A 15,519-nucleotide genomic window follows, 5' to 3' on the forward strand; every position below is an offset into this window, starting at 1 on the left:
TTAACAGTTAAGAATGACAATATCTCTATGTATCATATACATAGATTGTTCCAGAAATAAAATTGAGCCCCTATGTATATCTTGATTAATTTATTTCAATAAATTATTTGTGTTATACATGCAGACAACTACATTTATGCAATTAACTTATTTTGTCACATAATAAAAAATTTTAAACTGCATATTTTAAGAATATAAACCATCCTTTTTGGGATTTAGCAAGATATTTATCCTTGCCTTCTACACAGGATTCTATGCAATGTAATACATTCATGACAAACTTTATATAAATCTTCATAGAAATCATGTTAGGTGTTACTCTTAAATGAAAAACATCAGTAACTTGGCCTGACTCCAGTTCCACTAAGTTACACGTATTATATAACATTAGCTTATATTTACCTTATCAAATATAATAGATGCCCTACATATAAGTGATAATCAAACCACTTCAGTCATCATCAATACACAACCTAGTCCATTTAAATTCTTAAGGCGAAATACCTGACACAAAATATTTGACTGGCTCCAGCAGGAAGTGATTCATTTTTTCCTGCCTCTTACTCTGAACTGTATTGGAAGTAATGCACACTACTGAATGATGCTGATAGCGCACTGAAGAATAGCCCTTTCTTCTGAAATGTTAAGCATCACTTTCCATATCTGAAAAACATTTTTTGCTTTTTTGGTATGTGGTCCAATATTTCCCAAATGCTGGATCTTTGCTTTGATTCAGTATTCCTAAAATAGTCCATGTCCCATCATATTTCCTGTTTTCTTCAGTATTATTCTTCAGGAGATTTAATATCACAAGTCCTGTTTGTTAAGAGCCACCTTTAGAGGACTCTAAAATTGCAATACTGAGTGTAAAATGACCACATACAGTATTCACTAAACAACACGCCAAGAAAAAAATTGCCAGCTGCCTGAAAGATACAGTGTAATCAAATCAAACACATCCACTGATTTTTGTTTGTTTGTTTGTTTGTTTGTTTGGGGGGGTGGCTTTTTTTTTTGGTTTAGACACAGTCATCAAACATGTTCAGTGTCCACTGGTGCCCAAGGCAATACCTAGCAGAAACGACTTTTGTTAGTCGGTTTAAGCAAAGATTATGTCAAAGACTGTGTGAAATGTGAAATCAAACAGACTTCATCAAATAATCTGAAATCCAAGGCTATTATTACCCAACACTCTCCCTTGGTTGCCCCCACCCCCACCCCCCACAACACACGCACACACACAAGCTTAACTTCACCCTCTTTCCTGGCCTGACGTTCTGGCAATGACTTCCTTCTCTTCTTTATCTCTCTCCAAGTCTTTCAGCAGCTTTACTCTGTTCTCAGATCCAGTCCCTTGGGAAAGGAAATCAGTAAAACCCCCGATGGTAAGACTTCACCATCAGGTGAAAAGGAAGGGTAGAGAAAGAAGAGGGTGTGGTACTCCTTCCTCCACCACACCCCACCCATTGAGTCCTGCACTCCAATCCACTGCGGCTCAGGGGAGCACAGCAGGTCCCCTGGCTCACCTTTGAGCAGCCTGGCCCAAACACCAGCCATCAGGCACTTTGCAGAAAACTTCCCTTAAAGCTGGCAAATATTCTGGGGAAGCGAGCAAAATGAGAGATTACTTTAAATATACATTGTATGGAGCTCCACGGAACAAGACTGAAAGGCACCTTTAGATACAGACCCCACAGACCCGCACCTTCCACTCCCGACCACCTTTAATAATTGCCCGAGAATTTACAGAAAACTGCCGGGATTGAGCAGGCGAGGGGGGACGCGAAGAAAGAAGACATTACCTCCTGGGACTGCCTTCAGGGCGCGGGCCAGGATCGCATCCCCAAAGTGGCTCCGGCTCAGGTCACAGCTTTTCCAAGCTCAGCCTGCATTCGGACCCGTGTCCCCGCAGCTCTGCGCTCGACGAGGAGGCTAGCCCGGACTCGGGCTCACGTCCCCGGCCGCAGCCCTGCTCACCTCCCGCTGCCGCTCCGGCTCCGCCACCCCGCGGGCACGCCAGCTCCCGGCGCTCGCCCTCCGCCTACCCGCGCCCCCAACACCCACCCGCTCCTCGGTGCCCACTGGGAGCCTCTAGCGGAAGCGAGAGGAATCGCAACACACTTGCGGCGCCGGGTCTCCGACGCCGTCTGCTTGGAGCCAGCCAGGCGGCGGCTTGGACGTCCCCGCTCGGCCCCCAATCCACCCGCCGGAGGCTGCCACAGCCGCCACCTGCGCACCTGCGCCGGGCTCACCTGACCCCGCGTCGGCGAGGCGCTAGCCTGCCCGCAGCGCTTATGACAACGAGGATGTGGGTACGTTGTGCTAAAGAAAAACAAATCTGGTAGGAAGAACACCTACAAATGCACGTTGTAAATTAGACTGGACAGACGACCCGGTTCCGTACCTCTTTCCAGTAGCTTCCAAAAGTGTACGATCAGGACACTTCCTCGTTCCTGCTGCCCCCCAAATGGACACTGGCCGCACAGGCTACTCCTGTATTTGCCCGCCCCCAGACCTTGGCTTGGTGACGCCCAGAGATATCCTAACTTGGCCTAACCGCTCCCTCCATCCCCTCCCCAACATGTATTTAAGTTATTCCCTCTTCCTGACAATTCAGGCAGCTGTCTTGCTGCTTCTTACCTTGAGATGCTGTTAATTTTCTTTCCTATCCTTAAAATCCCAAGCCAAGGCTGCGACGCACACAAGTCCAGAGGCTTTTTCTTGACTCACTCTCCCTGAGCTCTGCCGGCTTTACCTTCCCAGGGGATCAGGAGGGGATGGCGGTTCGAAGCTCTTGCACTGGCAGCGCCTACAAATCTTCACTCCCGTAGTAACGGAGACAGAACAACCTCCTGGCAGCCAGCCCCTCCTCGGTCAACTTGGCTTTCTATTTTATTTTCTTTAACCCCACAGGCCTGTCATCAGTCAATTCCAGGGCATCAGTCAGAAGAGAAGTGGATGTTCTCAGTTGTGACCGCCCCGGTCTCTTTTAATAATACCCCCCACCACACACACACACACACACACACACACACACACACGCACGCACGCACACACACCCCTTTCTCCCTTTAATTTGGAACATCTACTCTCTACTCGGATCAGGTGGGGACAAGGCGGAGCGGTGCTGTAAGAAGAGCCAGTCCAAGGCACAGCTTCAGAAGCCCGTATCCCTGGGTAGCCCTTTGCCAAGGTGTCTGCGCTGAGGAAACTTTGAGCTTAGGCTGCTGCGGCCGAGCGGGGCTGGGCAGGCGGCAGGCGCCGGATTACCCGCGCTAGGCGAGGAGGCTTGCGAGGAGGTGGCTGCAAGGACGAGGGACACCAGTCAGGCGGCGGGTGGCGGGCAGCTAGGTCCCGGTGGCCAGGCTCTGCGCGCGGGCTGCACACTCACGCACACACACAGGCACACAGGCGCGCACACATGCGGGAGCGCGCAGCAACACACGCACGCTCAGCCCCGCGCGGGCCTCCCCAGACCACTGGAGAGCGTGAAGGCGGGAGGCGCAAAGAGGGACAGGAGTTGCAGGGATGCAGGTGACCGGGGGACTGGACCACTCCTCACGAGTTCTCGCATTGTGGCTGGCAGGCAGTTGCTCGTGGCAAGCCCTCAAGCCTGTTTGGCCACCTCCCAGGTCCCTGCCTTCTCCAGCAGCTAGACTTTCCGGCTCTTTCCTTGAGGCCAATTACTCTCCGCACCTTGATTTAGGACGCAGGACTGACAGCGAACCCAGTCCCCAACTCCACCCTGCAGAGCCACTTCCACCCCTCCTCTTGCCGAGTTTGGAAGTGATTGCGGCAGCAAACCCAGGAGTTCCAAAGGGCTCCCCGAGGTCCTTCGAATAGAGGAGCCCACACCCTGTTCCCTGGACAGAATGCCCTCTCATCCTGCCTTTCCTGTGTATTCCCTCACACATTTCCCTAAGAAGCTCCAGAAGCTAGCGTAGATCTTTGTGAAAGAAACAGCCTGGGAAATTGTAAAGCCTAGCTTTTGGAGATGGCCTTAATTTAGGATCTACGCTTATACTGTAAACTGGACGGTAGCAGGTGAAAGACTCAGATAGAGAAAGGGGAGGGATTAGGAGTCTGGAAACTCAGCCCCTTTAGCAGCCATTTCCAAGGTTTTGGTCCTGGAGTAGCTGCCCAGGGCTTAAGCTAGCTCGGGTCCCAATTTCTCTTCCCTCGACAGCTTGGAAGTGATCACTGGGGGCCGCACAGCTGCAGAGCCCCAAACCCAAGAGACTTCGCTCTCAGAAGCGTCCCAGGCCCATTCACCACTCCCCTAGAAGAAGCTTCCTAGTGAGAGTTTGCTTACCCGCACTGGGCTGCCGGACTTGTTCAGCCAAAGTAAACTTTTGTCCTCTGGTTTTTGGCACTGGTTCGCCTTTGCGCTCTGCGAGGTCGCTTCCTGGAAATTAACTAGCAGAGCGTTGCTCTGCTTTCCCAAGTGCTGGCCAGGCCGGGGACTGCTGCGGGGTTTTTTCATTCGGGGGCTTCACTAATCTCCATAGCTTGGGACCCGCTGGAAGAAAACACAAAGTTGAGCAACGCAGTGATGTCTCGGGGTTCTTGGCTCTGCTGCAAGCGCGGCGCTCCGCCACCGTCTCCATCCAGGTGGCTCTCAGGAACCTTAGCCTCCTGACTTGTTACGAGAGTCCACTTCCAAGTTGAAAAGCAGTAGGTAGACTTGAGCCAGAAGACAGTGGGCAAACACCGAAGGTGGAGCCGCCGAAGCGCAAAAGTGGAACCAGAAAATGATTTGGCTCACAAGATAAAACTTGTGTGGATAGGAGCTCCAGCAGCACTGATCAGCTCAGAAATCTCTCCAGAGCATGCGAAGGTCATCCTCGCCCCTCCAGACAACTAGCTTACAGGGCACACATTAGAATATCAGGGATGAACCTGCACTGGATTTTGTGTGAGCTGACTCTGGAGGAAGCAGAAACGGAGGAAAACTGTCGATTTTTAGGGGATGATGGATCTCTAGAGGATTAGAGGACTACTGGCAACAACCCCGTTATTTTGCGTTGGTGCACAAGGCTACTCAGGAACCCGCGCGCCGGCAGTCGGAGTGGGCGGACCCAGCGCCCATGCTTTTCTTCTGATGCAGTAAAAGGAAGAAGCAACTAGACCGTGGAGGCTGCCCGAAGTTAATGAATTTGGTGGTGAGATGCTAACGGATGAAGAGGCATTTCATTTCTGTGTGTGTTAGTTTGCCAGGAGCGACTTTTTAGGTTTGCTATCCGAAGAAGTAGCTCGGATACTGACTTTTTGCAGCATTTCAATAGAAGACGTTCAGTGTTTCAGAAGCTGGTATAAATATGTCAGTCGCTGTCTTGCCACAAGGTTTGATGCTTCTTCCATTTCTCGTCCTTATTCTTAACTAATAAGTTTCTGTTCCTGATATCTAAGTGAAGTGACAATAAAAATTATAATAAACGACCAACTAATTTAGGATTTGCGATTACATAAACCTATGAATTAACAGTAAATTATGTGGCAGACTATTAGACAAGAATTGCAGAACTGTCATCAAGAGACTCACTTGGTGAAAGAAAACTCAGAATTCAGAGCTGGTTCCTCTCTAGAAAAATTCAGGCTTGAAATTTGTTTCCTGGTATCTGCTGAGATACTGCTGGCCACTGTCTGCTACTAATGCCTTTCTGTAGAACAAATAAATATGTTATTTATACACTTAATACCCAAAAGGTGTCTTATAATTCTGGGAATGTTGTGCCCACCACAGCAGTCTTCCTTTACCTTGAGTTTGGCTTACAAGATGTGTAGGCTGTAGTGGTAACCAGGGGTATAATTTTTTTGACATTCAGACACTTTCAATAAAGTTAAAAGCCTGTGAATTTATGGATCCTCTTCCAGAAGCATTCACTTCTCAGTCCTCTTGAAAAAGTGCAGTTTCCTCAATGATTTTTGATTGTTGTGAAACCAAATTCATGTGTTATTTGTCACAAAAAGACGGGGACATCTAGGCTTTCCCTGCCATTTTTCATACTTTGTTTTTATGGTGGAAAGTAGTTGATGATCAAGAGAAGCAAATATTCATATCAGACGTTTCCCCCATCCCTTACACCCTTACCTATGCCTACATCATCAAGAAGTCATTGAGACTCGAAGGTACTGCCAGAGCCAAGTGCCTTCCAAATCCATATCTCCCAAATTAAAATAGCTACTGCCTTTGTTGTAGTGTTGTATGTTTCTCTATATTTTTTAACAAATGAAAACTGAAGTTGATATAAATGGTATACCTTCCAGTGGAGAATGTCTTGCACTTTTTATCTCTTCAAGATAATTGCTATATAAAATGTATCTTTAGAACAGTTTTTTTTTAAATCCTGGAGATAGCATTTCATTTATTAGTATACTGCTTTATTATATATTAAAGTTACTCTTTGTTTACCAGTATGCTTTTCCCACTGCACTATGAACAAGGATGGAGTCATCTGTTGCTGCTGCTGAAAGTCTGTTACAGAATGTCACTAAATAGATGTAGATAATAATGATGATGATAATTAAAGCTACTGTTTATTGAGTAACTACCATATGTGATTTATGTATATTTTCTGTTGATCCTCTTTACAAGCTACTGACCTAAACTCTATATCCTCACATTATGGGGAAATTGATCTTTATTCAAACTTTCCCAAGACCACAAAGGTATTTCATTGGAAGTGAGTTGGGATTAGAACCTACTTCTGCCTGACTCTGAAGCCTGCACTGTTAACTACTTTGCTCTATTCAAATGGGCAGGCATCACATTTTTAATTATTCAAGGTTAAAGGAAATGTATATACACTTAATACTCAATGAAGGAATACGTGAAACTTATATTCTTTATATCTTATGCAACCTAATCAATATCTATTCAAGTATAGAAACATTGGAACAGTTAGTTCTCTGTTTGTGCTAAAGTAGGATGATGTTTTCTAGGCATTACTACCATGAGACAGGCAAATGCTAAGTTGTAACTTTCCTTGAAGGAAAGGGGAGTGAGGCCACTGTGAATTTCCAGTTGTAGAAACATTTTAATTGTTTATGTCTATGTTGATATGCTTATGTTAAAAAAGAAGTGAATGCTATTATAAAGTTTCAGTTACAAGTTCTAGAGAACTGCTATACAGCATTGCATGTGTAGTTAACTGCATTGTAGTGTGGTGTAGCATATTTACACTTAAAATTTGTGGAGAGAATAAACTCATGTTAAGTGTAATTACCCCAATAAAAATAAACATAAGCACCTGGGAACACAGAAAACATTGACTATAGAGGGGCATAGGAACATACCATATAGGTGCAGTTGACATTTCTAGAGGCTCACATTACAAAACATTTTTTTAACTTTGTAAAGTTATGGTACAGATACAGTACATCCATACCACTGGACACCAAGCTGTTTTTAAAGTGAATGAGGAAGTTCCCTTCATACTGATATGGAAAGGTCTCCATGATATTTTTAGGTGAAATAAAGCAAAGTGCAGAAAATATCAGGAATTGATAATAGTGGTTAGTATTGAGAGGTAATTGAACAGGTGATGTTACAGCGTAAGATGAGACTTTATATGTTCTTTTGATTTTAGAGCCTTGTGAAAATTTTTCCTATATAAAAAAAGTGATTTTGAGGATTGCGTGGAAATAAGAATATAAAAGATGTATGTACTCCATTATTTAAAAAAGAAAAAAAAAGTTAAAAGGTAAATGGGAGATAATTAAAGAAACTGACCTTTGACACATTTACTCATTCACTCCCTTTACCAGGGAAAGACCTTGGGGGAGAGAAGGGGGGAAGTGTCTTAGTCAGCCTTTGTTGCCTTAATAAAATACCATGGACTGGGTGGCTTAAACAGCACCGATTTATTTCTCATGGTTCTGAAACTAAAAAGTTCAAGATCAAGGTGTCAGCTGATTTGGTTCCTGGTAAGAGGTCTCTTCCTGGCTTGCACAATGCCACCTTCCCTGTGTTTTCTCATGTGGCATTTTCTTGATGAATGGGCGTGTAGAAAGAGAGGCTTCTCTTCTTAGAAGGCCACTAATGCCAACATGAGGGCCCCGCCCTCATAACCTAATCTAACCCTAATTACCTCCTAAGGTCCCATCTCCAAAAACCATCAAATTGGGAGTTAGGGATTCAACCTAAAAATTGAGGGAGGGATCAAAAACATTCAGTCAATAACAGGAAGTGACCAGCTCTAGTCTCCTTGTCAATTGGACCTCCTCTGGATAAATAGACTAATGCTATTTGCTAGGAAGAAAAGGCCTAACATTGAAGTATTCTTAGTAGGATGTCTCTGAGTAAGGGTGAACTATAACAAATAAAACGAAGGTCTAGGAGGCATTGCTCCCTGGAGAATATTGTATAGGTTCTCTTAGCCTGAGGTATAAAATGTTTCATAATTGGAATTCGTCCCACTATGTGAGAAACTGTGCATACCCCACTTACCTATTCTGGGCTAGACTAACACATATGTTACAGGAAGGTCATATCTGGAGAGCCACTCTTGATGAACCTTTTGTTTGTATTCTTGAAATTATTTAGTTAAGGTTGATACTGCTTATAATATCTGATTTGTGGAAGTCTGACTTGAAAAATTCAGTCCTATGAATAGCTCAAATAGTTGATGGATTAATTCAAATTGCAACTAACCTTTACGGATCATCTTTTGCTGATTCAGTTAATGATAATAGCAAAACTATTAAGTATTATTATCTTTATTATGAATAAAAAAACAGTCCCAAGAGGTTAAGTAATCCTGCCATGGTCACACAACCTTGACTCTCTAAGTTCAGCTTCTTAACCTGTTCTAGAAGGTTCTATATCAGCTGTAAAGGCTGTAAGAGCAGGACTTGGCTATACGATTCATCACAGATACCCCAGGTCATAAACAGTACTTGATTCCTAACTAGGGGAGAAAATCAATAGAGGGAAGAGATGTACAAATTGTAATGACATCGACCAAGTATCGCTGTATGCCATGCACTATGCTATTACATACTATATTTTATCTTACTTAATTTTTAGAGTAACCTCATGAATTAGGCAATAGTACTATTATTCTACTAGTACTGTTCAACAGATTATTTTCTCAAAGTCTTACAGCTATTAAGTACAGAACCAGAATTTAAACCCAGAACCTATTGTTTTAGCAATGAAAACCCACTGCCTTTAACTTCAACATATTTTAAACTACTGTAACTGAGCCCAGGCCCAGCCGCCTGCTGCTCTGAAAGCCATTACTCAAGAGGCAGGTGCTGATGTAAAGGAAAGTGGTTTTAGTTTCAGGTGCTGGCCACCTGGAAGATGGGGGACTCATGTCTCAAAGGCCATCTCTACATCTCAGTGGAGGCAGAGGTTTTTTAAGGAAGGGAAAGGGAACGGAACAAAGAGATCAAGGGAGGGGATTGGAAAGTTCTCTAAGTGCAGACTAACACAGTCCATTCCAGTAAGGCAAGTGATGGTCAAGCCTTTAGCCATCCTGAGTTTCCTTCATCCTGGTTTTACTGTTGAAAGTCAGCAAATCTGGAACTGGGAGGCATGAAGGTCAGAGTCTATATCTTTCAAAGTTAGTTCTATGGGTTTTTTAATTGAATTATTGTTCAAGTACAGTTTTCTGTCTTTTTACTCTACAATTTTTATACAATCATGCTGTTTATCCACATTAGTCAGAGTTAGCACTTTCAGACACAATGTCAAAAGAATGGTGGGGTGGGTTACAAATCCCTACCGTTACACTACAATATTGTATTTGAAGCTAAGGCACATGATCAAAAATTCTGTAACCATTGCAGTTTTTTCAAGTCAAAATACCTGCTACCACAAAATAAATAGAAACTAACCATAAAGTTGGAATAAACACCAAGCAATTGGAGTGTTTTGCTGAAGAAACTACATAATGGTTATTGATTTACTGCTTGCCATTCTGCTAGGATAAGTGGGTACAGTTATGACTTTTGGACACTTTTTTGATAAGGGTGGAAATCAAACAAGATAATGTGTTCAGAAAAATATTTTTATAACAACTTTGGCCCATTTTACTTTTAAATGCTAGTAGTGTTTCTTTTCCAATGGTCCTTTATTATGTAAGCCAGTGGGTTCATAGAGCCATCACAAAATTTCAAAATGGCATATGCTATTATATATTAGAAAAAAGAAATGAAGAATAGAAAGCTTTACTTCTATCCTGATTCACATTTCCCTCTTCCTTAAATCCTAGACATAGAGCAATGTTTAGAATGGGAAATTGAAAAATGAGTAATTGTCATCTAGGAGCCAGCTATTGATGGGGGGTTCATATACCAGGCCAAGCAGTTTGAAATTCTCCCTTATGAAAATGGTCACTTTATAAACAATTTATCTCTACAGTAGTGCATCTCTAAGTAATAATTGATCTACAGACCCTCGAGTTAGACCCCCTCAATTTAAATTCTGTTTCTGAGACCCTCTATTATTTAAAATCTTCCAAGGAAAATTGAAGGTTTCCTAGAGGCACGTAGGGCTTTGTACATCAGCAGACATAGAAATGGGGCAAAGATCAGGAAGGGAAATTCTGTGAAAGCTGCAAAGAGGAATATACTCTAAGCAGAATCACAAAGGTTGAGTTGGCAGTAGTCTGAATATAAAGAGGGAGGCAGAAACCTGTGCAAAGTTTTCAAAAATGGGGTGGGGTGGGAAAGAGGTAGGAAGGTGAAGAAGAAAAGGAGAGTTTGTTAACTTCGAGGTAATTGCAGACGGAGGTTTTAAAAAGAAGATTAAGAAACAACTATTTTCCAGTACCTCAGAAAATGACTGCATTTGAAGATAAGAATAATTAAATTAAAATAAAGCCATTAGGGTAGTCTTTAATCTAATCTGACTGGTGTCCATATAAGAAGACACTAAAACCCACAGAGAGATATCAGGAAAGATGGCAAGATTGCAGCCAGATATCTGCAAGCCAAAGAGAGAGTTCTCTGGAGAAACCTATAGACATCACCATCTTTGATTTTTATTCTCAAGAACTATGAGAAAATACATTTCAGTTTTTTAATCCACCAGTCTATGATATTTTGTTATGAAATCCCTAGCAAACCAATACAAAAGAGAAAATCAACTAAGAGATGGGATTGGAGAAGTCAGCTTCAAGCCATGATAGAACTTGCCAACCACATGTAAGATGCAACTACATTTAAGATTAAAGAGAATATTGCAAAAAGTTTGGATAAAGTGTTTGAAAAAGCTTGGAATAACATTAATAAACTTGTTTCTCCTAAAATCACTTCAAATGAAGAAGACTAAAGGAGGGCAGACTGGACCAATTAGTATAAAAAAAAGAAAAAGGGAAAAGGACTTATGGACTTGTCGGACAACAGTGTGGTGATTTCAGGAGGGAGAGGGTATAAGTGGGATAAAAGGCAATGGAAAAAATATACAATTAAAAAATTTGAAAAAATAAAGATGTGGTGTGAACTAACACAATAAAAATACATATGGAAAAGTGTAGAGATTGCAGAGGAATAAAGAGGGCAGAAAAAAGAGGATTAAGGGATCTATCTGAGTGGTTAGGAGAGGCAAAAGTATAGGACTAGACAATAGGACCCTTTTTCAAGACTGGAAATGAAGGAAAGTTGTTTGTTTAGATTGTGTTTTTCTACTAGTAGATAGTTACAGGTAATGAGATAAGAACAGTTATCTTGACAAATACAAGTGAACACGTAAAAAGGTCAAAAATACACCTTAAGTAACAACTTAAGAAAACAATGTAAGATGTGCCTTAAGGCAGTGTGCTATTAAGTACATATGTTTGATTAAAAAATAGGTGAATCATATGGTGATGTGAGATTCCCTAGACTGGAAAATCAAAAAAGGACTCCTAAAGGTAGGAATTGGTTTCTCAAAGATACAGTATTTGCGAATGTGAGGATGAATGGAGAGATAGAGAAGGTGAGTAAATATAAAATGAACCAAAACAAGTAAGGGTTAGGTTCAATTGTGAATAATAATACCGTTACTTAAACAATATAGTACTTCATTCCTCCAGGAGGATGGAAGTCCAGGGGTGAGAAGTCAGGGTTTGCATAGTGGCTGCATTGTGTCACAGTCCCATGCCTTCTGATTGTTCTGCAATACATAACTTCCTTTCCCGTAACACAAGGTTATTTTGTGTTACAAGAAGTCAGCTGAAACACCAGTCATCAAATAGAGTAAGTTGCAGGAAGAGGAAAAAGCAGCTTTAAGAATGTCCCACACAATATTTTGGCTAACATTTCCCCCCAAGACTTTAGTCACTTAGTCACTAGAACTATAAGGCAGACTAAGGGAAATATTCTTTCTAAGCCATGTGGCAACACGCCCCACTAATAATTGGAGATCACTTACTGAAAGCTAAAGAGATAAATGAATGATCCAGTTAGAGTCTATCCATTCTTAGCACTGGTTATTTTTTATTTAAGTTTATTTTCTCAGAATAATTAAATGTGTTCTTCTTATTACCCTTAAATTTCCCTAGACTTTGCTTTTTGTATCCTGTTTTTCTCAAATTATGAACTTATTTTTGTCCTCAATAAATTTCATCTTGCCCAACTAATATTAAATATTAGTGTACTGGAAAATTTTGGCTTTGTATACACACAAGTGCAGAAAAAGAGATTTTAAAGTGTTTACATCCATAAAGTATTCTTGTACAAATAATATAATCTGAAGACCAGAATAGTGAAATCTTCATGTTATAAGACCACATACAGTAAGTGATATTACAAAGTAGCACAAAAATAAGCTTCTGTCACCTTGAAAATATATAGCTTCTAAAATATCCTAACCAATTTCTTTTTTCATATTTCTACATCCACAGAATTTTGTCTCTTCATAGGCTATACTTCTGTGGAAATTGTTGCTAAAATTTTATTTTCAAGCCATTATAAATAGCGTAAAGCAACAATACAAAAATTCACTCTTAATTTGAATATTGTATAACATACCTGAGCTCTCTGCCAATTGACGTTGGATTTTCTAAAGCTTTGCAAACATCAAGAAGACAAAGTATAGCTTCTATTCCAAGAAGCATTCTGACAGTAAGACGAATGTGAGCCTCACAAATGCGTGCCAGCTCACAAGTGTTCTTGGTGGGCAGATAAAGCAGCAGAGGGATAGACTCAGTTTCTGACTCTGTTGACCAATTTCAAGAAAGCAATGACCCACTCACCCCAAACAGTGATTTTTTTAGGAATAAAAAAAAAATCAAATGGTAAAATTTTAGCAGATGTATTTTATTTATTTTTCTGGGACCCAAAGTCTTTTTTGTTATTTAAATGAATGCTGAATAAGATTCCATTGTATAAGCAATAGGTAAAGAGAAGGTAGCACTTATTTTAGTCTCATTCCCAAATTGATCAAAAATATTTTCCTTTGTTTCTCACTAAATTCTTGAATTGCAACCTGATCTACAAAATCTTAAATGGTAAGTGATCTTATTGCTAAAGTGATTATTATTTGCTCTTTCTTTCCTTCACCAAAATCATAATGATAACATGACCCCTTTAATAGCACACGGGTAATTTTCATCACAAATTGGTTATGAGATATGAGAGGGAGAGCAATGGTTGACTGTGAATACAAAGCAATCTAAATTATCTGAAAATGAATTAACCATAATTCTTAACCAAAATTATACTGCATTCAGAAAAGAGGGTAATTAGGCATATGGCAGAAATTTAACAGATACCATGGTTTCTTGGTCTAGGATATTCAGCAGGCTCTGTATTGTTATTATTGCATATTTATACAATATGCAGCAGACCACTGTTTCACAGACTTTTATTAATTAATATCAATCTTGGGTTCATGACACATTCTCATCATTGTTCTGTGCACAGCTTACTTTATAAAATTTTAATTTCTTAGTTTCCCCCCAAAATGTAATAAGTAACCATAAATCTATTATCTATAACAAAAGTTGAAATCTTGAAAATAATTAACATCAACTTTGAATCCTCCAGTCTTGTAACTAACCTATCCTCCAACCTTCTTTAAATATCATCTTAAATTTTATGTTCATCATTAATTTCTTTTTATTTTTCTCTATATCTATATCTAATTTAATCTGTTTAATTTTATGCAAAAGTTGTCATGCTATATTTAATCTTTGAGGGCTTATATTTTCTATATATTGTCATTTTGTATGCAAATTGCAGTCTGTCTGTAGTTTTTGTGTGTGGTTTTTTGGGGGTAAAAGAAAGCCTTTTTAGTTGAATATAGCACAACTTATCTACTTTTCCATGATAGAAATTTAGGTGATGCCTATAATTTTGCTGTAATAATTTTGCGAATAGTTTTGTTATGAACCTTCTTATCTCTAAAGACATTTTATTTATTTATTTATTTATTTATTTATTTATTTATTTATTTATATTGTTGTTCAAGTACAATTGTCTCTATTTTCCCTCCACTACTCTTCCCTGCCCCACCCATCCCCACCTCTACCTAAATCCTACCCCCCATTTGGCTTTGTCGATGTATTATGAATATTCTTGTACATGTCACCTGCTATCTTGCAGAAGTGGCATTGTTGCGTCATAGAAGATATGCTTGCTAGATAATAGAAGAAAATATCAAATTCCTTTCCAAAATGTTTATAGACATTTTTACTTTTCTTTTCTTTTTAGGAACAACCTTCTCTAACAGCAATGTGTCAGCTATCATGGAGATATCTAGCACCTCCAATATGAGGTTTTATCAACTTACATTTGTCAGTCAAGATGACATATAATGGTACTTCAGTGTGCTATTTATTTGTGTTTTGGACGTTAGTTATGATTCTCAACACCTCTGTATGTTCATTAACATTCATATCCCCTTGTCTGTTACATATCTATTCATGCATGACTTTTGCTCACTCGTTTAGTCGGTTGTTTGTACTCTTCTTATTGATTCATAAAAATTCCCTATGCATCTTGGGCCTGATTGTTTTGTTTCCTCAGCTCCAAAACAAATCCTTCTAACTTGTAATTGGTCTCAACTGTTATTTTATTCTTGTTTCAGTGTAATATTTGGTTATCCTAAAACATACTTGATAAAATAATGAAGCTTTATTCAAAAGGAATTTGCCCTGGCTGGGTTGCTCAGTTGTTTGGAGCATCATCCTGTGCACCAAAAGTTTGCAGGCTTGATGCCACATACCTAGGCTGTGGGTTTGATCCCTGGACAGGGTGCATACAGGAGGCAACTGGTCGATGTTTTCACATTGATGTTTCTCTTTCTCACTCACTCCCTCTCCCTTCCTGTCTCTCTAAAATCAATAAATTCATCCTCAGGTGAGGATTAAAAAAATTTAAGGAATTAAACCAACTGAATTCATCTTAAATCTTATGAATGGAACACTCTTAAACTATTTTCAGCTTTGAAAAATGCCATATAAAGATAGTATACAATGTATATTTTATTTAACTGAGAGATGATCAAAGGAAGATAGTGCTATACCAAATATATATCAATCTCTACCAGTTGTCAGCTCAACAGGAAGCATGTCTAAGTACTAAACA

At 40.4% G+C, this 15,519-nt stretch overlaps 2 long non-coding RNA genes across 2 annotated transcripts in view; both read right to left on the reverse strand.

The window, feature by feature from the left end:
• Positions 1-3,751, reverse strand: part of LOC128626000 (uncharacterized) — a 542,678-nt gene extending 538,927 nt beyond the window's left edge. Inside the window, exon 1 of the long non-coding RNA XR_008389877.1 lies at positions 2,405-3,751. This is a non-coding gene — a long non-coding RNA (uncharacterized LOC128626000). The remainder of the gene's footprint in view (positions 1-2,404) is intronic.
• Positions 1,238-1,976, reverse strand: LOC119046086 (uncharacterized). The gene is made up of 3 exons (XR_005081907.2): positions 1,803-1,976; positions 1,527-1,599; positions 1,238-1,353 (listed from the first exon to the last, which is right to left on the reverse strand). It is a non-coding gene; the product is annotated as an uncharacterized LOC119046086 (long non-coding RNA).
• Positions 3,752-15,519: the final 11,768 nt, after the last annotated feature.

Source organism: Artibeus jamaicensis, unplaced genomic scaffold, assembly GCF_021234435.1.
Source record: "Artibeus jamaicensis isolate MK-2021 breed Jamaican fruit bat unplaced genomic scaffold, CSHL_Jam_final scaffold_1964, whole genome shotgun sequence".
NCBI lineage: Eukaryota > Metazoa > Chordata > Mammalia > Chiroptera > Phyllostomidae > Artibeus > Artibeus jamaicensis.